The following is a 25529-nucleotide window of genomic DNA, read 5'->3' as shown; positions in this document are numbered from 1 at the left end:
TCCATGCTCAGGGCCCGCGGGCGAGGGCCAGGCCCAGGGGGAGGGGCGCGGGGCTGGGCCCGGGCCGGGGCCGCGGCCGAGGCGCACGGACCTCCGGCCTCTGGGCACCTGGTGGCGGCCGACTGAGTCCCTCAACGCCTCCACCTCGCAGCCGGCAAGCCCAGACCTGGAGAGGCCGGGAGCCAGCCCAACACCGAGAGAGACGTGGCAAGCCTGGCCTGGAACACCCAGGAACGGCGGCCGCAGGGGAGCCAGCCTGCTGGGGCAGCCCCCGAGCCCTGAGAAAACAGGAAATTCCAGCCCAGGGCTCCTCCTCGGTTGGGGCAGGCAGGTGAGGAGATGTCATTAAGAGCAGGCCAAATAAGTAACAGTCCTCGGCACACCACACACTGAGTTCGGTTTTGGAGAGAAGCAGGCCATTTGCTCTCTCTCCAGGGAAGAACCAGAAGGTGACCCACCAGGGTGGGAGTCAGTAAAAGCCTAAATTATGAGTCAGGAGTTATGCGGACTTCGGGCCTCAGTCTCCTTATCTGGAAAGTAGGGAGCCTCTACGAGGCAATCCTGTCTTAGCTTGGGAAACTCGCAAATCCGAGTTGCTGTATGTTTTAGTCAGCTCTTCTGTTAATGACCGAGGCCGTCTTCTTCCCTGGAGATTATAAAATCACCTGTAGTAGGTTAAGTGTTGTCCTGCCCAAGGGCAGCAGAAAATCGAAAGAGAACCTCTGGACCTGGACCATACAGTTCTGGACGAGTGACTCACTTCTGAGGCCCTGAAGTCTCCAGCCTCCACCCGCTGGCTGGTTCTCACCTCCTGTCCAGAGGCTGTGCAGAGGTGAAGCTTCAGACTGCAGTACTGGTTGGAGCCTGACGCTCAGCACCGATGCCCTGTGAATTTCATGTGTGTGGGCTGCAGCAGACTCTCAGTAAATGCAGGGATGACTTCAGGACGGGGGCAGGGGGCAGGCAGTTGCCGTGCTGTGCTCTCCACTGCGGTGTAAACGTCAGTCCTCTCCAAGGCGCTGGAGATGAGCCAGTTTACCATAATCCACAAGGACCCCGAGCAGATCAGGAGAAACCAGTTGAGGCACGTGGCAAGGAGGAGTGGGCTCGCCTTTCCTTTAAAGACGTGATACTCCCAGGTTTCCTCCACCCCCAGTCCAACCCAACTCCCAACGTTCCTGTCCCTCTCAGCTTTAGAATTCCAGGGTCCTGGTCAGAAGCAAAGTACAAGATAAAAGTGGCACATTCCTGAGGGGGCTGGGGTGGGGGAATGCCTGAGAAAGGCAGGGCCTCTCCATCCTAGGTGCTCCTGGGGAACCCAGAGCTGGAAACTCCCAAGTCCTGGGCTGGATCTCCCAGGCCTGGAGAGGCCCCGGGGCTGACTGCGTATTTTCCTGGGACTAGTTATTAACAATGAGGATGACTTCTTCCTCTCCAGGATGCACACCCCCACATAAGAGTCGCTCCTGCAGAAGAGCCTTTCCCAGGCTCCTTCAGGCGTGGAGACAGGAATGCAACCCAGGAATCCTGACTCACGTTCCCAAGTTTAAGTCTCCTACGCTGAACTTCCCTATCTTCGTAGCTGTCTCTCTGTCCTCTCTCACACACGTAGGGGATTACCCCTCCCCCAGAGAATCGGCCTGCTCATTCCAAACCCTCCCCCCAAGCCGATGAAAATGCAAGCACAGGACCGCAGCTATCAGAGACAAGTGGGGACTGAGGGGGGACGGGGGACAAGGTGCCGAACCGGGGATGGGCTGCTTCAGAACCCAACTGGCTAGCCTCAGGGGGCGAGGCGCAGGCTGGGAGAGGAGAGTAAAAGGCCCCCAGTTGCGCGCACACGCACACACACTCACGGGCTACAGGACTTGCAGCAGTCCCCAGTCCAGGAGGTGAACAAACATGCCACATTCTCAGAGGACACACCAGCTCCTGACTTGTACCTGCAGAATCGGTCCAGGCGAAATGCTCAGACTGGGTCAATCCCAAACCTGGGACAGCTTCCTCTTCCTCATGGGGCTGCCTCCTTCCTATTCCTGCTTCCTAGAACCTTTCCTGACTCAGGGAAACTAGACAGAGAAGGGCACCTGCCTGCACACAAATGTCCCAGGACATCAGCCGAAGACCCCAGAAAGGAGATCGGTGCAGGCACACACCTCTCTCCTTGTTGGTGTCACACACACACACCCCCGCCCGGGTCAGGGACAAGGTCTCTGTGTTCCATCTGCAAGATTCTACCCCAGAGACATGTGACAAACAGCTTACTACTCAACACAGCCCAAAGGAAACTAGGACAATCCTAAAAAGCATCGGGCTGGGGCCACGTAAACCGCACAAAAATCCCATAAAACTAGCCCTCGTGTCAGTTCTCTGACTCTTAAGGTCATCAGAAACACCAGGCTGAACCTGTCGTGTAGGGGTGAGACCCCACATAAGCTTCTGGGGGAATTAAAGACGCACTCTCTCACAATGCCTGCAGCGTGCATCCTGGCTGAGGACGGACACGCTTCCCTGGAGGCTGAGCGCGCAGAGGCTGAGCACTGAGCACCCCCTTCTGTTCTGAGCGCAAGGCAAATCAGAAGGAGAAGGGCCAACTCTAGAGCTGGCTGAGCTGGACTGGCTGCTTGGACCTGAGAGAGGAGGGCGCCTGCGTGTGCAGCTGTGGCCTGGGGCAGCAGGGTGCACTGCTGAACCCAGGGTGTCTAGGGAGAAAGAGAAAGACCCCTGCATAAAAAAGGCATGCGCTGTGAGGCACGGCACAAAAGCGGTGCACTGGTGAGGGGAAAAAGAAGGGCGGCCTCCGGCCCAGGAATCCCACAGAACCTTGTACCTAGTCTCCCTCAAATATTTGCTGGGTGATCCATTGATAACTGTCGAGGCGCGCCCAGCTGAGGCCACGCAGCAGCCGCAGAGAGCCTGTGGAGGTCCTTCTCAGAGCCCGGGAGGGGCTGGCTTTCTGCTGGAAGCCAAAGGCTGTGGCTTACTCCCGCCGCCAGAGCGGTCCCAAGAGCCGCAGGGCCCTCCGACGCCGGTCGGCATCTTCTTGCCCACAAGGTGGCAGCAACACATCTTCCTGCAGCCAGGTGGCCTCCAGCTGTGCGGCAAGCAAGGCGGTAAGGACCCCAGCAGTGGCCCGCGGTGAGTGGCCACGCGGGTTGGCCAAGCCCTTCGACCGCTGAGCTGAGGGAGGCGACGAGTGTCACACCCGGAGGATCGCAAGGCCTGCAGGTTTCTAGCAAGCTCTGTCCTCTCTGCAGGTCACCGGGTTGGGGATTAGGGAGTCCGCGGAGACCCTGGGCTGCCCCCGCCAACGACCCGCCACTCACACGGGCGGCCTGCAGGACCGGCCTCCTTACAAGTTTCAGGAGTTGTCCACAGCTGTCAAAATATTCATCTAACACTCATCCCTCTCAGATATTTCCCCGGTGTGTTTAACGCTCCCCCGCTAGAACTCGGCAGGGCACGCAGGTGGTGTGCAATGATTCTGTGAATGAATGAATGAACGTGCATCTTTGCTGAGCATGAACTGTGCGCCCCAGCTAGTTGTAGCTCACGAGCTCTAGGGCACAGGCTCAGTAGTTGTGGCACACGGGCTTAGTTGCTCTGCGGCACTGGCAGGCGGATTCTTAACTACTGTGCCACCAGGGAAGCCCTCATCCGTCTTTAAAGGTTGTTCTCTTCCTTCAAAACTGAGCAACGGTCCAGCCAAATCCCATGAGCTAAAAATCTGCCTCTTCCAGTCCAACAGGCTAATGAAAGTTTGCTTCCTCTTTCCTACAGAAGTAAACTATTTTCATAAAGGGAAGACAACACAGTATTCAAATAATTGCGCCGTTTTTGCTCTAAGACGGAGGAGCTGTGCCCCCATCTGGGAACTCCAGTTCAGATGCACAAGTTCCGGGTCTCAGGGAAAGGGGGACTGAGGGTCAGTGTACGCTAGTAAGAATAAAGACAGGTAGTCTGAGAGTCTAATGGACAAAAGTTTAAAAGCCTCTGAATTCCAGGTGGGTGAGGGATGGATTGGGAGTTTGGGATTAGCGGATGCAAACTATTTATATAGAACAGATAAACAACGAGGTCCTACTGTAGAGCACAGGGAACTATATTCAATATCCTGTGATAAACAATTGTAAAAGGAGGGACTTCCCTGGCGGTCCGGTGGTTAAGACTCCGCGCTTCCACTGCAGGGGGCGCGGGTTGAATCCTTGGTCGGGGAACTAAGATCCCACGGGCTGCTCAGCGTGGCCAAAATAATAATAATGTAAAAGAACATGCAAAAGAATATATGTACGTATGTAACTGAATCACCTTGCTGTACACCAGGAATGAACACAACATTGTAAATCAACTATACTTCAATAAAATAAAGTTTCAAATAAATAAATAAAAGCATCTGGTTTCCCATTATCAATTTTGGAAGCAGGGCCTACACTGAGGCCCAGGGCTCTGCCCCACTGGCAAGGCCAAGCCTGCCCATTGCCCCCAGCATCCAACACACATGCCCAGGCCCCGGGAGGCCTCTGGATGGGCTCCCCATCAAAGGAAGCCACAGACCTCTCAGGCCAGACCCAGGTTGACACCAGCAGGGCCTGGACGTGGAGGCTACCTCCCTCCCCGCCGCCAGCCCAGCGGGAGTCGTCGGTGAACACTCAGCTCAGGCCCGCTGCCACCACAAGCCCTCCTGGACGTCCCGGCCTCCTCTCGCTGTCCCCAGTTCACCTCGTGTCTTCTGTAGATGCTAACGTCTAATCTGCTCTCACCTCCTGGGCGCCTGAGCTCCCGGGCACAGAAAGGTGACAGATACCTGCCCCTGTGGCTCAGGGCCAGACTCGGCCAGCCCTGGGGACGGCAGAGCCATTTTGGTGCCCTGTACACCCAAGGCAGCAGCCACAGGGGATGGCACTGGTCACCCGATAATAATGGCCACTTACTGAACATGAGCGGCTCTACTCGGAGCACTTCACACACACAAAACCATTTAACCCCTCTGAGAAAGGTACTGGTTTTCTTTTTTAAAGAAATATTTATTTATTGACCACGTCTCGCGGCATGCGGGATCTTAGTTCCCCAACCAGGGATCAAACCCGTGCCCCCTGAAGTGGACGCTTGGAGTCCTAACCACTGGACCGCCAGAGAAGTCCTGAAAGGCACTGTTTTGTTTCTTTGTTCGTTTGGTTGGTTTTTTGGGGGCTGCGTTGGGTCTTCGTTGCTGCGCGTGGGATTTCTCTAGTGGTGGCAAGTGGGGGCTACTCTTCTTCGCGGTGCGCAGGCTTCTCATTGCTGCGGAGCACGGGCTCTAGGCACGCGGGCTTCAGTAGTTGTGGTACGTGAGCTCAGTAGTTGTGGCGCACGGGCTTAGTTGCTCCGCAGCATGTGGGATCTTCCCGGACCAGGGCTCGAACCTGTGTCCCCTGCATTGGCAGGCGGATTCTTAACCACTGCGCCACCAGGGAAGCCTGAAAGGTACTGTTAATCTCCCCATTTTACAGATGAGGACTCTGAGGCACAGCGGCCAAGTAACGTGCCTAAGGTGAGGGCTGGTAGGTGGCTGAAGCTGACCTTCCAACCTAGGCCACCTGTCTGGCCCCGAGCCCTGAGGCCTGCTGAGCCTGGTGAGATTTCTGCTGGCACACAAGTTCATCTTGCAGGCAGCACTCACCCGTCTTCCTTTCCTCCTGCCCTGGTACCCACATCGGGGCGGCCCAGCCTTGCCCGTCCCAGCAAGGGAACCTCCTTCCCAAAAGACTCCCCAAGGTTCCTCATCGCCCACCTTCCAAACAAACTCCTGCCCCCAAATCCCACTCTCCCAGCCCTGAATCAGTATGAAGTTCACGAGCCAGCCCTGCTAGGCATGCATGGCATTCACAAAGGAGAAGCCACCTCGACAGGCAAAAGGGGCGCTGTCTGGGGCTGAGGGGCCCTCGGCACACCTCACGTTCACGCCATTAGACAGAGCCCAGAGCGGCCAGCCCGGGCCTGAGGTCAGACCACCCTCCCGAAGTGAAGACACTTCCCTGGGCGACTGCCATCTTCCTGAGCCCTTCAGGTACCCAGCAACATGTGACAGTTAATTTCCTACTGTGAGACACACCTTTCCCACCTCCCCCCGCAGGGGGTCCACTGCCCAGCGCTGCCTGGGCCACACAAGGACTGGAGTGGGGTGGGGACAGCCCGATGGGGCCCCTGGGGGCACAGGGCTACCCCCATCCCATGCAGCCGGTCCACCTGCACACACGTCTGCTCAGCACCAGCAAGCACTCCCAGTCCCACCAGCCCTCCCGCGTCACGGAGCGACTGGGAGTGGCAATCAGAGCTTTGGCGCCTGGCAGTTGGGTTTCAGACTTTCCTCTTTTTTTTTTTTAATGTAAAAAGGGTTTTATTTGGAATTCCCTGGTGGTCCAGTGGTTAGGACTCCGCTCTTTCACTGCCGAGGTTCCGGGGGCCCGGGTTTGATCCCTGGTCAGGGAACTAAGATCCCGCAAGCCACGTGGCACAGCCAGAAAAAAAAGGGGGGGGAGGGTGCTTTTACTTGCAGGGGAGCAGGACTCTAGTGGCACAAGCCAAATGCCACGTCATCGTCTGACTCCTCGGCCTCCTCCCCCTTCTCATCTTTCTGCAGATCCTGGGGTGGAGACGGCCACAGCCCCGGCGGCGGGCGCGCCGGCCAACATGCCGATACCCCGGGCAATGACGCCCTCAATTGTTCTTTCCGTTCAGCTCACAGATGACCTTGTTGAGCCGGTCATCGTCCGCCTCAGTGCTGCGCTGTCCATGATCTTCTTGATGTCCTTGGCGCTGGGGGAGGTGCTGTCCCCAGGGCGGCCGGCAGGTAGGAGGCGACGCAGCGCATCTCTGCAGCGGCGAGAGGCCTTGCACGGGCGACCTCAGAGGCATCAGGGACCCAGGCTTTCCTCTTAATTCTACTCTCATCTGTCTTCAGCCTGAGGACTCACCACCCCACCGGCCCGTCAGCTCTCAGGCCTGGGCCCCCGGGCCACACCATCGCTGTGAAACAGCGTCAGGGAACCCTGGTGACCGCATGGGCGCTCAAGGGAGGCCACCCAGGAGGGAGCCCCGGAGGCCGCGTGGCCGACTGCAGCCTCCCCACGGCCCTCGGCTGCGAGATGAGACGGGCGCAGAGGTCAAGGCCGTGTGCAGAGCTGCCGTGCTTCGAACTTACGCCACAGGCAGAGCCGACCAGGAGCCCCCGGCAGAACCCCTGCGCAGAGAGCAAGGGTCCCCGGCCCGTCAGCAACAACTGGGCAGCGGGGACGACACGCAGGGCAGAGGTGGAGGGGTCCCTGCAAACCATCTTCACAAACGCCCGTCCACAGCCTGTAGACCCCACGCGGGCGGGTCTTCTCCACCTCCCCTCCTGGCACCTTCACCTATGCCCCTCTGTGCAACGCCCTCACTCAGCCCACCTCCTCCCCGAGGCCTCAGACCTCAGCCGCCAGCCCTCGCCCCAACCTCGCCGAGCCCTGCACAACTTGGCCGGGCAGCCGGGGAAGCCCACCGGCCACGGAGTCTGCGTGGAGCTACGGCCGAGCCGCAGGGGAAGCTGTGCTGGACCCCGGGAAGGGGGGAGGCAGGACACAGTTTGCAACAAGGTTCCTGGATTTAAAGGATAGAGAGAGAAGACCGATAGATTCACTGCATAAAAATAAGGTCCTGAATGATTTTTTAAAAATTGTAAAAAAACCCACAAAAAAAACCTAAGAGGAATATAACTAAAGGGAAATCAACACCTGGACGAAAATGTGACTATGCTGATGGGTTAATATCACTAATACATGCAAAGCGCACAGATGTCGCTAAAAAAAAATAAATAAAATCTTGACAAAGTAAAGAAAGTACAAACAGCCAATTCACGTGGAAATCACTCGCTCTCACTTGGGACTCAAAGAAACAGAAATTATAAATGAAGTTCCAGGGCTTCCCTGGTGGTGCAGTGGTTAAAAATCCGCCTGCCAATTCAGGGGACACAGGTTCGAGCCCTGGTCCAGGAAGATCCCACATGCCACAGAGCAACTAAGCCTGTGCGCCGGAACGACTGAGCCCGCACCCTAGAGCCTTCGAGCCACAACTACTGAAGCCTGTGCCCTCTAGAGCCCACGTGCCACAACTACTGAGCCCACGTGCTGCAACTATTAAAGACCACACGCCTAGAGCCCGTGCTCTGCAACAAGAGAAGCCACCGCAATAAGAAGCCCATGCACTGCAACGAAGAGTAACCCCCGCTCGCCACAACTAGGAATGAAGACCCAACGCAGCCAAAAATAAATAAATAAAATTTAAAAAAAAAATGAAGTTCCACTTCTCACCTACCAAAGCCTTAACATGACTTTTGTGTCCGTAAGGCCCAGTGCTGGCAAGCATGCACGTGCCCAACCCCCCTCCCCGGCAGCTCAGCCCTTTGCCCCTCGTACTAAATTAGCCACAGGGACTCCAACAGAGACCGTCTGACATGGACACAAAGGTTTAGGCCCAAAGAAGTCCAGCACTTCCAAAAAAAGTGAAATCAACCAGAGTGTCCACCAATACGGAAACAAGGGAGTAAGCAACAGTGTCTCCAGACGGTGGGACGTCATGCAGCCACTTAAAATAACATCAGCAGGGGCTTCCCTGGCCGTCCAGTGGTGACACCTCCACCTCCCACTGCAGGGGCCACGGGTTCCATCCCCGGTCGGGGAACTAAGATCCCACATGCTGCACGGCACGGCCGTAAATGAACAAATAATAAGTAAATAATAAAATAACATCTGTAGAGACTTCTTTACCCAGCACTGCAGCAACACTTGTGATCATTTTTTTAAAAAAGCAAGATACAAAACCGTACATAACATGGACCCAGGTAAAAAAAACGCGGGGAAAAAGGAACATATCAAAATGAGGACAGAGGCCAACTGGGCGGTTAGGACCTGCAGTGATTTTTTTCTGCCTCTTTCTACTTTTCTGCAAAATGTACATTTCACCCTGTTTCCTAAAATGTTTGTAGAGGATACGCTACAAAGAAAACAGAAGAAACAGAAGAGTGTTTCACCTAGGGATGAGGGCTGGGTGAGGGAAGAAATGGCTCGCCAGAAAAACGCGTGGGTTTGCGCTCTCCCGGCTGAACCCTCGGCCCCCAAAGGCCCCCGAGCCTCCACACCTGCAGCGGCTCTGGGTCACCACACAGCCTGACTGGGGCTCACAACAGCTTTCCAACTCCAGCTCTGCGCGGGACACAAAAGAAGAAAGTGGGCTGGGACTAGTCTAATAAACATGCCCTTTGCCCTTCTTTTTAGAATTATATTTTACAGTATAAAAGCACATTCACAACACGCTGGGAAAGCTGCTTTTGATCCTCTGCCCCCTTCCCTTTCCTTCACATGGAAGCTTCCAGAATGAGTGTCCCCTCCCGTCCCCAAAGCCCCAATGCTAGGACTTGGACTTAGCGTTTCACCACAATGCCCGGCCTGGGAGCAAGGAGCAGCTGCTAACACAATACGCTGGCAGGCCTCCCCAGTCCCTGGGTACAGGCCTCACTCATCCATCATCCAGCCGTTGCCCTACTGAGGGCCATTCAGGTTGCTTCCTTTTTTGTCTTTAAACCTCTACAAGCAAGGCTGTAATCAACACCTGTGTACCTATGTGTTTTCTTTCTTTCTTTTTCTTTTTTCATAAATTTATTTATTTATTTTTGGCTGCGTTGGGTCTTCGTTGCTACGCGCGGGCTTCTCATTGTGGTGACTTTTTTTGTTGCCGAGCACGGGCTCTAGGCGCGTGGGCTTCAGTAGTTGTGGCTCTCGGACCCTAGAGCGCATGGGCTCAGTAGTTGTGGCGCACGGGCTGAGCTGCTCCGCGGCATGTGGGATCTTCCCGGACCAGGGCTCGAACCCGTGTCCCCTGCATTGGCAGGCAGATTCTTAACCACTGTGCCACCAGGGAAGTCCCACCTATGTGTTTTCTCTCCACAGGTTACATGCCCCAAAGTAGAAAAGTTGGGTTCAAAGAAAAACATGAAGTTTTCATGTTCATGGATAATGCCTGATGACTTCTCCAAATAGGAGGCAGCAATTCACTGCCCCCCATTCCCCCACCAGCAACATACGGGAACACCCACTGCGCCACTCTCACCAGCATCGAGTCATCAGCTCACTTTCTGCTACTGAACGAGGAACCCAGTACCTTGCTCTTCAGATCTGTGTTTCCCTGATGACTCTTAGGCTAAGCATCTTTTCACGGTCATCAACAATTTCCATTTCCTCTTCTCTGAATTGTCTGCCTGGTCCTATTCTTTGTCCACCTGTCTTTGGATTTTTTTGTTTTGTTTTGTTTTTTGCTTGCACCGGGTCTTAGTTGCGGCACACGGACTTCTTAGTTGCAGCATGCGAACTCTTCGTTGCGGCATGCATGCGGGATCTACTTCCCTGACCAGGGATCGAACCCGGGCCCTCTGCATTGGGAGCACGGAGTCTTACCCACTGGACCACCAGGGAAGTCCCTGTCTTTGGGGTTTTCAAAACCTTTTTCTTAACAGTTTAGAGGAATTCTTTGTATAATAGGCATCTTAACCATTTACCTGGCATATGTACATGGCAAGCAAATTCTCCTACTCTGTTCTACAAAAGTGTAATTAAATCTATTAATTTTATAATTGATTATAACATCTGAACAATAAGAACCACAACAAAAATCCATGAAACGAGAGTGTTCCTAAAAAAAGGCAAAGGGGGTGGGGGCGGCCTTCTTGACAGAAGAGTACCAGCTAAGACTTGCGGAAGGAATGTCCAGATGAGAAAATCACCACGTGGCAGCCCCAACAGAACAGATTCAGGCACGATCGCTGAGGCACTGAAAACCACTGACTGAAAGTTGCCGGGAGCAGTTTACTTTCAAGGTGCAAAAGTCGCACTACAGATTACTGATGAATTACAAAGGGGGAGGCAATGGGCCTTCAGGATTAGGACATCTGGTAATTATGTCCTTAACATCACTAACAGCAGGGCCTGATGTGACACAATAGGAGGTATTCCCGTCAAAAGGGTTTAACCTGGATCTCATCAAGCCCCTGAGCTCGCTCCAGGTCATAGGCAGCAGGCGGGATACAGGCACAAGTTAAATAACACCAAGCAGCCACAGCGCCCGAATCAGAGCGCAACCTGCTACAAGGAAACTGCCCCCAGACTCTTCAACAGTCTGTGTGATAAAGCGGTCAGAACGGCCATCATTAAAAAGTCTACAGGGCTTCCCTGGTGGCGCAGTGGTTGAGAATCCACCTGTCGACGCAGGGGACACGGGTTCGAGCCCTGGTCCGGGAGGATCCCACGTGCTGCGGAGCAACTAAGCCCCTGCGCCGCAACTACTGAGCCCGTGCTCTAGAGCCGGTGAGACACAACTACCGAGCCCACGTGCCACAACTACTGAAGCCCACACACCTAGAGCCCGTGCTCCCCCACAAGAGAAGCCACTGCAGTGAGAAGCTCGCGCACCGCAACGAAAAGCAGGCCCCGCTCGCTGCAACTAGAGAAAGCCTGCGTGCAGCATCAAAGACCCAACACAGCCAAAAATAAATAAATAGTTATATTAAAAAAGAGAAGTCTACAAATAATAAATGCTGGAGAGGGTGTGGAGAAAAGGGAACCCTCTTAACACTGCTGGTGGGAATGTAAGTTGGTGCAGCCACTATGGAAGACAGTATGGAGGTTCCTTAAAAAACTACAAATAGAGCTACCACATGACCCAGCAATCCCACTACTGGGCATGTACCCTGAGAAAACCATAATTCGAAAAGATACACGCACCCCTATGTTCATAGCAGCACTATTCACAATAGCCAGGACATGGAAGCAACCTAAGTGTCCATCGACAGGTGAATGGATAAAGATGTGGTATGTATATACAATGGGATACTACTCAGCCAGAAAAAAGAATTCTGGTCCAGGAAGATCCCACATGCCACGGAGCAACTAAGCCCGTGCGCCACAGCTGCTGAGCCCATGTGCCACAAGTACTAGAGCCCACGCGCCTAGAGCCCATGCTCCGCAACAAGAGAAGCCACCGCAATGAGAAGCCCGCGCACCGCAATGAAGAGTAGCCCCCGCTCACCACAACTAGAGAAAGCCCGCGTGCAGCAACGAAGACCCAACACAGCCACAAATAAATAAAATAAAATAATTTATAAAAAAAAAAGAATAAAATAATGCCATCGGCAGCAACATGGATGGACCTAGAGATTATCATACTAAGTGAAGTAAGAAAGAGAAAGACAAATGCCATATGATATCACTTATATGTGGAATCTAAAACATGACACGAACAAACTTATCTACGCAACAGAAACAGACTCATACACAGAGAACAGACTTGTGATTGCCAAGGAGGTGTGGGTGGGGGAGGGAGGGTTGGGATTAGTAGATGCAAACCATTATATATAGGATGGATAAACAACTCCTATTGTAAAGCACAGGGATCGATATTCATTACCCTGTGATAAACCATAATGGAAAAGAATAAGAAAAAGAATATATTTATATATAACTGAGTCACTTTGCTGCAGAGCAGAAATTAACACAACACTGTAAATAAACTATACTTCAATAAATTTTTTAAAAATATTAAAAAAAGAGTCTGTGTGATGGGGAAAAGCATCACGATGGATCCTGTGCCATCCTGATCCCATCCTGATTTGGAAAAACAAAGAGGTTATTATATAAGGCACGTGGGGGTTACTTGAGGACATTTGGTTATGGATGAGCTAGTCAACGACGGTTGAGAGTTCTCACTCATCTTTTTAGGTGTGACCCTGGTACTACATTATGTAGAAGGACGGTCTGTTCGTAGGAAATGCCTGCTGGAGTGCTTGGGGGGAAGCATACACAACTACAGACCGTCACCTCCACCAAAATATGTGTGTGTGAGAAACAGAGGCAAAGCAAATGGGGTAGATGTTAACTAAGGATCATTCAAGGTGGTCGTTTTTCAGAACGAAAGGCTTGGGGAGGGCTTCCCTGCTGGCACAGTGGTTGAGAGTCCGCCTGTCGATGCCGGGGACGCTTACCCAAAAAAAAAAAAAAAAAAAAAGGCTTGGGGAAAAATCTGTCTGTCTTTCCCTCTATAAATTCTGGGTTTCCTGTCTGGCTTAAGGGGATACCTCTTATCCCAAGATTAGACAATACCCTTTTACCTTTCTTCTGTATTTTTAAGAGTTGTATCTTTTTCGTGGTGCCGCAGCGCACGCCGGCTCGGAACACAGAATCTGAGAATGGACTCCCCGGGTCCAGGTCCTGCCTCTGCCATTGTGAGGCGAGCAACCTTGGGCAAATTCCTTTACATCTCGGTGTCAGTCTCCTCACCTTCAGGATGGGGATGGTAACACCCCAGGAACGTCTCAAGAATTACAAGCAAGCACGGAGGGCGGAGCCTGGCACGTAAGCACTGACAGAAAGCTATTCTTTCGAGTTCTTTCTGAGATGCCAGATCTGATGCAGCCACCCTTCGTTCAGAACCCTGCGGCTCCCTGGCACCTGAAGCAAGAGCTGTCAATCTTGCCATGTCTGCAGCACAAACAGAGTGCTGGAGTGTGGGGTGGCGCATTTGAATAGTTTAAAAACACGCTACGCCAGCAATTTTCATAATAAAATCACGACTCTGGTAAAACAGCGTCTCGCGGTGCCTATCAAAGCAGCCAGGTACGCCACAGGGCTCCCCCCACGTCCCTCCACGCTGGGTCACTCGGTAGAAACCCCATCGAGGCCCTGGCGTGTGGCACGCTCTTTGGGAAATACAATTTTTCTTCGGTGCCAACTCAGCATCACCCAGCCCATCCTCTCCTGCTTGGAGCAGAGGGACACCCCACTCAGCTCACTCCCAGCTGGGCTGCACCAGGCAGCACTGGGACCTGTACCCCCGCGGACCGCAGAAATCAATGTTCCCCTTGATTGAGTTCAGGGGGCACCCTGGAAGGAAAGGCAGTGGCAATGCCCAAGGCACCCAGTTCAGAATTCCGAAGGGCCTCCCCCCTCCTCCCCCCACCCCACAGCTGCACACAGCTCCCTCCGCCTGGACCACCCAGCCCTCACTCTCCAGGACGGATTTTCTCTTGCAGACAGAGGGGAAGGACTCTCTCCTGTGGCCCCCAGGGACCCTGCCCCCTCAGTGGGTCTGTGTTAAGCTGTTCGGACTTGGGTCAGGGTCTCCGTATCTATGCCATTGGTGCCCCCAACGTGGACACAACTGACTGCCCTGGACCTGCATGGGGCCTGTTCGCCCTGCACCCATGGGAGAGACCCAGGTAGTGGCCGGTGTCCCTCCCTTGGCCTCACATCCACTGTCGCCAGGCGAGGGTCACACAGTTGGGGCAGAACGTGGCCGCCTCCCGGGGCCGCAACCCAGGGCAGCCTTCTCCCCGGGCAGGTCACCAGCTTTAGGGCGACCAGTCAGAAGCACATGCCGGAAAGCAAGACACCTTGCTCTCAGGGACCTGGCAGCTCTGGCCCAGCTCTGAGCCCTGGAGGAAGAGGCCAGAGAACTCCACGCACCGCCCCTCCTCCTGGTCACCCCAGTGCCGGCGAGGCACAGGCTGGCAGCCCAGACTCTGCGGGGAGGCACAGGCCTCAGAGAGAGAAGTTAGGCCCCTCCACAGACGGCCCCCACGCCACCCTGCTCTGGGGGCTGCAGAGCTCCACCTCAGGGGCCTCACAGCCCACAGGCCCCCTGCCCTTGGCTGCTCGGGGCCAGCGGGCTGGGAGGGGACCCCACGGGCAGCACCGTGGCCCTGGAGGGGACAGAACAGTGCGATACAGGCGAGGGCTCCCTGAGCCACCTCCAGGTCCAACAGGGCCCCTGGGCTGGGTACAGAGAAGGGAGGGCCCTTGGTCACTGGTACCTGCCAGGCTGGTACTGGGCTGGGGGCTCAGTGTCCAGGAGGAAAGCAGCAGATGAGGACGACACCAGCTTGGGGCCAGCGGGGGGAGAGCACCCACTGCTCCAGGCCCCACGAGGGACCAGGCCAGGGGAGACTAGGGGCTGGGGAGGGACACCCAACAGACCAGGGCCTCGAACGGGAAAGGTGGGCGATGGAGCTAGACAGAGGCAGGTTTAGATCCCAGCTCTTCTCGCAGGTAAAGGAAAGTAATGGCCCTGGAGGGGCTGCCGTGCGCTCAGGGCCCACTGAGAGAAGCAAGGCCCAAGGGCCACAGCCAGCAGGGGATGGGGGATACCCAGGAAGGAGGTGAGAGCCTGTTAACACAGTTTCAGGATGGCGTGTCCCCCCGCCACCCCCGGCCGAGAGTGACGGCCTGGGAGAGAATGAGAGCTCTGCAGGGTGATAGGCTCTGTCTTCTCTGGGTTGGCTGGAGGGGCCTCAGGACCTCCCATCCAAGATGTCAGTCACCAAGGGCCTGCTAAAGGCAGAGAGCTGCCCAGCCCAGCCCATTGGCAGGTTCCCTGCTGGCTCCCCGGACAAAGGTTAACAAGAGGGGGCTGGTGAACTAGTACAACAGGGTGCTCCTTCCTGGGCGGCCCCACAAGCATCTCATCTCCAAGCAGAGGGGGGAGGGGGAAGGTCTCCTTATTTCAAGGCCCGGAAGTGGACTGAGAGACAGAGCAAGGAAGCCAACCCAGGCTGCTGGCTGAGAGGGGCCTTATTCTGTGCCACGTGTTTTCAGAGAGTACGTGTACATTTACGAACTTTTCGCTATTATATACATGTTACTCAGCGTAAAGACAAAGCACAAACCAAAAAAAAAAAAAAAAAAAGCTTACAAAAAACAGCTCCTGCCTAAGACACCAGGATGGGGTGAGGGGAATATTGTGACTTTGCTGGTGACATATCCTGGCACAACTGCTGTGGGTCACGGCTGAAGGGGACATGGCCGGGATCACCCGACCAGCCTCTCCTGTGAGCTGGAAGGAGAGTACCACCGTGAAGTGCAAAGGCCCGGGGCCTCACCGCCCTGCTGCCCAGCAGTGACCTTGAATCCCTGGTAGGTGGCTTCCACCCTCTCTGGTCCGCAGAGCGAGGGCTGGGCTTACAGTCTGCACGGCTGGCCGGCTGGCCGGCCTGCATAATCGGCACCCTATTCCCTAGTGGTCTGCACTTCACAATCCAGCACTTTAGTCCATCAAGCGTGAGGAGGATACGCAGAGGCCAGCCAGTCCACGGACTGTGCTGTTCACATGAGCTCTGCCCAGCAACAGGCTCGCTGTCTGGCACGTCCACTCCCGGTCGGGCCCACCGGCCCTTGCCCCCAAGCAGATGGAAGAGCCTTTCTCTGCCACCTCCCTTCCCCTCACCCTAATTCAGGATTATCCTCCGGCTGTGATGCAGAGGGGGTGGGCGGGGACGTAAGTAGGGCAGAGCGGCAGCCACGTGGGATGAAACCGCCAAACCCAAGTGACGTGAGCCACGCTGGGGCCCGTGGGCAACCCATTCTCAACCAAGACGCTGAGTAACAAGAGCCTGGACGTGATACCCCCCCCAACAGACACGCGCCCTCTCCTCCAGCTTCTTGCAAAAGAGCGGGGTCTGGGCTCACTCCCCACCTTCCGCCTTGAGCAAAACCGTGTGAACCTCGGTTCCAGAACTTGAGAACCCCTGGACGGGAACACGTTTCAGGGCCAAGCCCCCTCAGCAGTAGTTGTGCTTCCGGGTTTGAAGAAAATCCACGGCGACAAAAAACTACTGTGACTTCAGTAACACTTCTAAATAGATTTATCTGCCACCCATCACCACGGCCTGAGCAGGTACTCAGAAGTGTTTGTTGAGTGACTGAATGAAAACGGCAGGATATACGTGAAAGTCACGTTACTTAAAAAATTTTAATATGATACTTTAGAAAGATGAATCCAAAAGGATATACTTCTGTATTCAATTTTTCCAACAAACAGGAATTCTTTTGTTACTTTATAGGCTAAAATTAGAGCTGTTCTTCCAATACCAGAGACACTGGCCACGCATGGCTCTTGAGCGCTTGAAATGCGGCCAGTCCAAATGGAGAGGCACTGAGCGGGTGAAACACAGTTTGAAGACTTAGTTGAGAAAAGAATGTAAGATGTCTCATTAAAAATTGTTATATTAATTAATTTATTTATTTATTTATTTATTTTATTTAATTTTTGGCTGTGTTGGGTCTTCGTTGCTGCGCGCAGGCTTTCTCTAGTTGCTGTGAGCGGGGGCCACTCCTTATTTGCAGTGCACAGGCTTTTCACTGCAGTGGCTTCTCTTGTTACGGAGCACGGGCTCTAGGCGCGCAGGCTTCGGTAGTTGTGGCTCGCGGGCTCCAGAGCACGCGTTGTGAGTAGTTGTGGCACACGGGCTTAGTTGCTCCGCGGCATGTGGGATCTTCCCAGACCAGGGATCAAACCAGGCGGATTCTTAACCACTGCACCACCAGGGAAGCCCCGTTATATTAATTTGTTAATTGTACGTTGAAATGATAATATTTCAGATACAATGGGTTAAATAAAATGCATTATTAAAGATATTTTTTTTTTTGCTTTCTTACTATGGCTACTTGAAAATTTAAATTTACACATGACTCACATGTGTAATTGGTGCTGAATTAGAGGAAATACTTTAATCGGCGGGCAAGCAATTAGATGAAAGCAATGCTGGGTGCCTGTGTGACACGCTCCTTGTGACCAGCTGTGGTCCAGGGTCTGCTCCAATCAGCTGGAACGTCAGACAAGTCCGGACCTGGCACCCCTCCCTGGGGCCTGCCAGGCTAAACCAACTTACCCCAAACTCTGCCCCGCCAGGTTCTCCCGTTCGCCCGCTCGGGTTCAGGGAGCATGACTGGGGAGCCACCGCTGCAGGTGCCATGAGGGACACTCCCTCCCTGAGTCCTCTCCGCAGCCCTGCAAAGGCTGGAGCCACTGTGAACACTTCCGAGGGGCCGGGGCTGGTCTAAAAGCTTTGCACGCGTTAACATACTTCACTGTCACACCTACACAATGAGATGGGTGCTTGTTAAACTCATATTAGCAACAAGGAAGCCAAGACACAGAAAGGTTACGGAACTCACCCAACAAGGAAGCCAAGACACAGAAAGGTTACACCACTACTAAGTGTTAGAAATGTACATCTAGGCAGCCTGGGTCCAGAGCCGGATGTACCCACTACCCTGTACAGACTGTGACAGAGAAGGAATGACACCAGGCTCCATTCTACCACATCATCCAACCTAAAACAGTCTAGAAGAGTCTAGAAGCAATAACCAAGACGAGTGGGGCTTCAGAGGGACTGAAAGCCACCAAATCATCACAGCGCTTCTTAGCAAAGGGCCTTCGTCTAGGGCCTGTTTAACCAAAAAAGTTCTCTGGGCAGGGAAGTGCATCTGCCCCTCCCTGGAAGACACCACACACAGAGGAGGAGCCGGGAGCTCCCACCAGGAGCAGAGCAGGAGCCCCAAGTGGGGTCCAGCTCTCCCGGCCTCCCAGCCCTGCCGCACACACAGACCCACAGACACACACGGAGAGGCCATGACTGGGCTTGAATCCCACTCTACCAGCTTGGGATCCAGGTTCGCAAGCCAACAAAGCATCAAATTAAAAGGCAAAAGAGAAACTGCTGTGGGCGGGTGCACCAACAGTGGCAAGGAGGGGTGCTGACAAACAAGAAAGAGAAAGAAAAGACACACTATAAACAGGCACGACAACAGGAGAGGCATATACATCCCTCTGGGACCATGTGCTGTGGGCTCACCCACCTGGGTGCCCAGGGCCCCGGGAGGGCCAGAGTGCCGCCAGAGCGATCCAGACCCCAGCTCCCCTCCAGCAAACGGCAATGTATGCTTCATCTATGTTTGCATATTAAAACTGTCCTACACAGGGGCTTCCCCAGCAGTCCAGTGGTCAAGATGCTGTGCTTCCACTGTAGGGGGTGTGGGTTCGATCCCTGGTGGGGGAAGTAAGATCCCACATGCCGCACAGCCAAAAAAAAAACAAAAACAAAACTATCTTACACATATTAAGAAAAAGAGTAACAAACCACGAGGAAGATGAATAAAGGATATGACAGGAATTCAACAAAATACAACAACCAAAAACATTATGTTTCATGTTGACTCTCACGAGTAATCGGATACACACAAGATAAAACAACAACAAAAATCATTTCATCATTTCTCTTCACCTTTCAAGTGGACAGGGTGGGCAGGGAAAAGGCAGTCTCTGTCCCAGGGAAACGGGAAGGGCCTTCCTGCAGGGCAGTGTGGCACACAGAGAAAGGTCGTGCGTGCCCGACGGCCTCGCTGTTTTCTTCCACTTGGGAATTTGTCCAAAGGAAATAATCAGACAAGTGTGAAAAGATCTAGGTACCAGGAGACTTGGATCAACTGCACGCAGCCCCTCAGCTCACCACGAGCACGCACTGGGTGCTCGCTCTGTACCAGGCACCGCTGTCGGCACCTGCCGCGCCTAACTCCATCACACTGTCACTACCCCTCCTCCTTACCTGAGGAAACTCAGGAACAGAGGCGATGACCAGCTCCTGGAGGGCTCCCGGGCAGCGCGTGTCATGTGCTGCGCACAAGAAGGCAGCCTCAGAACCTCCCACTGAACGGAGTCTGCCCTCCCTGGACCAGGGACCCAAGACTGAGATGGTCCAAATGCTCGAGGGCGGGGTCACAGCGAGCTGTGCAGATGAAACCAGAACTGGGTTCTAGGAGAACAGGCCGGGGGAATTGGGGGCGCCTTTATGACTTGCCCAAGTTCTCACAGCCAGTCGGCGGCAGAACAGGAATGAGAACCCAGGTATCCCAACTGCCCCGCAGGGAGCTGCCAGACGGGTGCATGAACACAGATGCCTTTCTTGAAACTGCGACTCTGGTTCCCCTTCTCCCAGTGGAGTATTTCCCACAGAAGTCCCACTTTCGCTGTGAAAGGCCAAGAGTGTCATCAATCATAGAGCAGTAGACAGTAGATATATATAGGAGAGAAAGCAGATGGGAAAGACACCCATCAGACAGACAGACAACAGCAGGTACCTCGGAGAGGGGTGGGGGGCACACACATTTCTTCGACTTCCTTTCCACATTTGAATGTGTTATAACCAGCATGCATTATTTTTGTCATTTAAACATATATTTAGGGGCTTCCCTGGTGGCGCAGTGGTTAAGAATCCGCCTGCCAATGCAGGTGACACGGGTTCGAGCCCTGGTCTGGGAAGATCCCACATGCCGCGGAGCAACTAAGCCCATGCGCCACAACTACTGAGCCTGCGCTCCAGAGCCCGTGAGCCACAACTACTGAGCCTGCGCTCTAGAGCCCGCGAGCCACAACTACTGAAGCCCGCGTGCCACAACTACTGAAGCCCGTGCACCTAGAGCCTGTGCTCCACAAGAGAAGCCACCGCAATGAGAAGCCCGCGCACCACAACGAAGAGGAGTCCCCGCTCACTGCAGCTAGAGAAAGCCCACGCACAGCAATGAAGACCCAACGGAGTCAAAAATTAATTAATTAATAAAAAAAAAATAAGTTATTAAAAAAATAAATAAACATATACTTAAATTTTTTAAATGTTCAAATATTTTGGAGTGTCTCTTGACCAAGCGTCCTTCTCCTACGCGCAATATCCATGCTGCTCATAGAAGGGAGAGCCCCACTCCAAGAGCCACCATTCAGTTGGGGATTCAAGACACTCAGAAGAAAACCATGGCAGGAAAGAAGCGCTCAGGGTCACCCTTAAGTGATACTCTAAAAGCTTCCAAAAGTTCAACTCGAGGTCAAAACCTTGCCTGAGAGGCACCCAGAAGGGCTGACTGGGTGTCCAGCCTGGCCCAGCAAAGCTCAGTCGGCCCATCCATGTGAGGGGAAGAGCACCAGGCCTGGAGGTGGAAAACCAGGCAGAGTCCCCGGCTGTGCCGCTCCTGTGCGGCCTTGGGAAGTGCCTCCATCTCAGTCCTAGGAGATCTCATTTGCAAAATGGAGATGACACCTGCATACCGGAGAAGACTGCAAAGGATTGCAGAGGCCTCGTGACCATCTCCAGCAGGCAGGTGAGGAAGGTTAACTGGTGGAACACTGCACAGCCCACGGTCCCCATCCTCAAAGCAGGAGATCCTGGTCACCTCCCCTTCCCGCTTCCATAACCCTAGAGCTCAGCTCCATGCACCAAAATTAGCTGCCCCTCACCCCTGGCCTGCGTGGTGGAAGTTGGCTAGGCGTCAGGAGGAATGCTCTCCGCTTCAACTAATCTCGAGTTACCTGCATATTAAGAAGAGAATGGGGGCAAGCCAAAGGGTCCTAAGTGGGTGTTCAGGAGATGCTGAGCGGAGACACAGGAGTTCTCAGGGCCCCGGGCCTGCCTCCCCCAAGCTAGGGCCTCCTTCCCCCTCCATTCCTGAGGTTCTGAGGCCAGAGGCCCGCTGACAGCTGCTAGGGAGGGCTCACAGTCAAATGTACGGCGTGGACACTAAGAGCTCATTAATCCACCTCTCCTGCCTGCTCTCCCTGTGGCCTTGCTCCCTCTGATCCAGCCGGCACTGCACAGAGAGTAAGTTCTCAAATGCAACCGGCTCTCAAATACGACCTGCCGGTTGGCTTCTACTTCAACCCTCTCGTGACAGCCCATCTCCTGCAGGCTTAAGGGTCACCCTCGTATGGTCTTCCAGAACAAGGTGAGGTGTAAATGAATTAATACAGGATAAAGCATTCAAAACTCCTGAACCAGGGTCCTCCTGCCTGTCCCCCGTGGACTCAATGCTCCAGGCACGCAGACCAGCCTGCTGTTCCTTGAACCCCGACCCTTGCCACCTTTGCCAACCTGTTCCCTCTGCGTGGAGCATCTCTCAGACCCTGCGCCTGGCACACACATTCAGTTAAAGAAATAACTGGTAGAGGAAAGTTAGGGTATGTGCCAGCCACAGGGTGTTGACAAGCGAGGACCGTCTTATCTATACGGTGTCTTCCACCTGGCAGAGAGCTGGAGCGCAGTGAAGGAGGACTGAATGGGGGGTGGGGAGGCTGCATCTCAAGGCTGCCCAAGTTCCTGCAGGCTTGGGGTCTTGACAAGGCTTCCCCAGTCTCTCATCTCTGCCCTGCTTTTCTTAAAACCCGGCCTTTATTCCTGCCACTCCCAATCCCCCCTCTGGCACCTCCTACTCGCTGATCCATTCACCTTCAGGGTCTAGAGCGCTGGCTCAGCCCCTTCTCTCCCCTCCTGCTCTCCACCGTGCTAGATGCAACTGGACCACACGGTAGGAGCTAAATAAATGTATCTGGAACAAATGCAGCTTTCCCAGGCCACCGGCACCCACAATGATATCCTCTTTTTCAGAACTCCTAGAGCTCTTCTGAGCAAAGTCCTAAATAACCAGTCCCCCACCAGGCACTCATTCTCCAAACCAGCTAATTACCAGAAGGGGCCGGGGAAGTTACAAATGCAGATCCCTGGGCCGCCATCCCGAACCCACGGAATCAAATCCCTTGGAGGGAGCCTCAGAAATGCAGACTCGAGCAAGTCCCACAGGTGAGAATTAGCAGCAGGTTGGGGGATGCCCACCCCGAGGAGCAGGCAGAAGGGCATCAGCTCAGGAGAGGGCTTCTCTGTCTCCAAAACGTACACCATTCTGCTCTCTGCATCAGAGCGCTGTTGCTGGGATCTAGTCACAGCACACAGACGAAACAGGGGACAAACTCTAGAGCCCTGGGCAGGCCTGCAGGGAAGGCTACAGATGCCGAGGCCGCCCCCTCCAACTGCCCCGCCCACAGCTCCGGACCCCCTTCTCTCTTCAGCCTAATTTTGAACCAGATAGGAAAACCCGCACCTCTTTTTACCTGAGTCCTTTCAGAATGTTACCAAGCCTGGAGCCCACAGAGGCAGGCAGACGGTGCCTCTCCAAGGAATTTCACTGCTTAAAAACCCCTGGGGGAAAACCAAGGGCCACGGGAACAAGTCACCCAGTTGACAAAGCCGGGTGCCTGCCACAGCAGTAGCCTCCCGGGGCCACAGTCCGCTTCCAGGCCCTCCATGCGGGCCTCCCCTTGGGCAGACCTCCCCAGGTTCACATCGACTCAGGGACAAGCCTGCCTTTCCAGGCCACCTGCTGGGACCCCAAGGGCTGCTTCTCCCAACACCTCATCCTGGCTTCCGGCTCACTTGGCCCAGCACCCCTGTGTTCTGTATGCCCAGACTGTCCCCCATCTGGACCAAGGCCTGGTTCCTTCGTGTCCTCTTTCTAGGACATAGCCAGGACACCTGAGCAAGCCCCGGGAGCACCCCTCGCTGCAGGTCCCTCGCTTCTCTGAGCCTCGGTGTACCCACCAGGGAGGTGAGAGTGGCTCAAGGGCTCCGCACGCAGTAGGCTGTCTATCCCTCCGTCCCAGCTCCTGGTGATATTCCGCTCGTTCCTTAAGACCGTAGGGTGGACAGGTTTTCTCCTTCCTTGGCCTTTGGTGGGAAAAGGAACTCCCTCCCTCCAGATCCTGTCCTGAAACACAGGAAAGCTCAAAGTTCCTCTGCTTCTTCCTGCCCTGGCCACGGGGTGAGAGGGGCTGACAGAAGCAGACAGAGAGAATACAGGAGGGCAAGGTGCCACCACGCTTCCTCAGTCCCAAATGCATCCCGACCGCATCTCCGCAGTCACCTTCAAAGCTCAAACGCACCCTTCACTAAAGTATTACTGAATGAGGCTTCTTACACACTAGGAAAATGTCATCCCTTTCCCCTAAGAGGCTCACCCCTAGTAAACACAGGATCAGCCTCCCAGGCGATGAATGTGTTTATGTAACAGTCTCGACCCAAGTCCGCTGGGCCCTGGCAGGGGCCTCGGTCAGGCTCAGAGAGTGAGCACGGAAACGCCCGCCAGAGAAGCTGCTGCCCTCCCTCCACAGAGAAAGAAGGTGCCGACGCTGCTTTGCAGGACAGCGGCAATATGGTTTGGCAGATGGGGAGAGGAAGGATATACGGCAGAAATTGGAGAAGGAGTTTTCTGGGTTTTTTTTTTTTTTTTTTTTGATGCCTGCCTACAGCAGAAAAGCTGGGGCGACAGGAGTGGGAAAGCAAGGGTGAGGTGGGTAATAAAGATGGGTTCCAAGAGAGAGGCTGGAAAAAAAAAAGGGGGAGAAGAAGAAAGAGGTGGGAGGCCTTGCCAAGAAAGAGCAGGGAAGTAGGGACCAGGAGAGCTGGGAACGGATGTGTGAGGAGCAGCTGGGCCCTGGTGACAATGAAACATTGGGTCCCAGCATCTGCAATGGTGATACCAAGCTTCCAGGCTAAGCAGACGGAATGTGGGGTACTTCCAAACCGCAATGGGGAAGTTGGTCACGGGGGAGGGCTCTAAGAGGGGAAATTCCGCCTATCACGTTGAATTCAAGACGGGGGTGAAAACCCAAGTGTGTCCCAGGAACTCTGGCCTTCACATCACGGAAGATGCTGGGCCAGAGACCTCCTGAGCTCGGGGGGGCGGGGGTACTGTTAAGGAAGCGGGAGTTAGATGTGGAATCCAGCCAATCCTGCCTCTCCCTGCTCTGGACGCCATCCCTCACCCCTCCTGGGGCTGTCCCACCCCCTCCAAAAGGGGCTGGGAGGGGTGGGGGAGGCATCAGGAACTTACTTCCTCTGGGGAAACAGGGAAGCTGCAGGGAATGGCATTTCTTCCCCCCACCCCCCACCCCTTCAGATCTAGGAGGAAATATTGGTCATCTCCTCTCTTTGGGGCCCCTGGCTCACACAAATGCCATCTCCTGGTCCCCAGCCACACGGATGATTCAGGCCATTTACTCAGATCCATGCTAATGAGTTTTTTTCTGTCACCTAATTAGTTCACAGTGAACTCGGCCTTCAGAGGAAAGAGATGCGATGCGAGAGAGCTGGGAAAAGGACAGAAAGAAGGCAGATGGGAATGCTACAAGAAAAGAGCAGGACCCCAGCTCTAAATGGGATCCCCTACCCCCAAAAGACCAACTATGCCTTCCTCAGCCACGGGGACCTCTGAAAGCAGAAACGGGGTGTTCAGGTGAAGGACACCCCCAACAGCCTCACACAATGAGAGAAAGATGGGAGTGCGGCCCTAACTCTGAGGCCCAAGTACTGGACAGGGCCCTGCCCACAACTCCAAGTCATCAGCAAGAGGCCTTGCACTCTGCCTGCATTTCCGAACCCACCACCTGCTGGTGGGCGTCCCCCTGCAAATGGAGCCGGAGGACGAAGCAGATGGCCCAGGGCCAGGCCCATCTGCCCCACATGCGTTCAAAGGTCACCACGCCGCTGGGGTGCCTGCCGGTGCTGCCCGTCCCCACCACACCCGGGGTCGTGGTACATCTGCCAGCAGCGTGCACCCACTTCCTCTGCCCCTCAGTAGCCGAAGTCCAGGGCCCAAGAGCCTAGAGAAAGGAGCGCTCAGTGGCCCGGGGTTCTAGTCCCCGACGCCTGGCGCTGTGTCCCTGGAGGTCGGTCAATGCCCACCAGCTCCGAGCCCGCCTCTCGAGCGGCTCCCTTGGAGAGCAGCGGCGGGTGTCCGGCGTGCGGGGGACCCAGCGAAGGCGCCACTGGCCCGGCCGGGGCTTCCCACGCGGCCCCGGCGCCCAAGCCCCGCGCCAGGCCT

At 54.7% G+C, this 25529-nt stretch overlaps 1 protein-coding gene and 1 pseudogene across 1 annotated transcript in view; both read right to left on the bottom strand.

Moving 5' to 3' along the window:
- The window catches only part of AGAP3 (ArfGAP with GTPase domain, ankyrin repeat and PH domain 3), a 51946-nt gene extending 28600 nt beyond the window's left edge, over positions 1 to 23346 (bottom strand). Inside the window, exon 1 of the mRNA XM_024754510.1 lies at positions 23249 to 23346. The gene's annotated coding sequence lies outside the window, so the exon portion shown is untranslated. The remainder of the gene's footprint in view (positions 1 to 23248) is intronic.
- On the bottom strand, positions 6606 to 6850 carry LOC112405899 (60S acidic ribosomal protein P2-like; annotated as a pseudogene).
- Positions 23347 to 25529: the final 2183 nt, after the last annotated feature.

The sequence above is a fragment of the Neophocaena asiaeorientalis genome, unplaced genomic scaffold, assembly GCF_003031525.2.
Source record: "Neophocaena asiaeorientalis asiaeorientalis breed wild unplaced genomic scaffold, Neophocaena_asiaeorientalis_V1.1 scaffold407, whole genome shotgun sequence".
NCBI classification, from domain to species: Eukaryota; Metazoa; Chordata; class Mammalia; order Artiodactyla; family Phocoenidae; genus Neophocaena; species Neophocaena asiaeorientalis.
The sequence above is the reverse complement of the archived record's forward strand: the minus strand, read 5'-3'. Positions and strand labels throughout refer to the sequence as shown.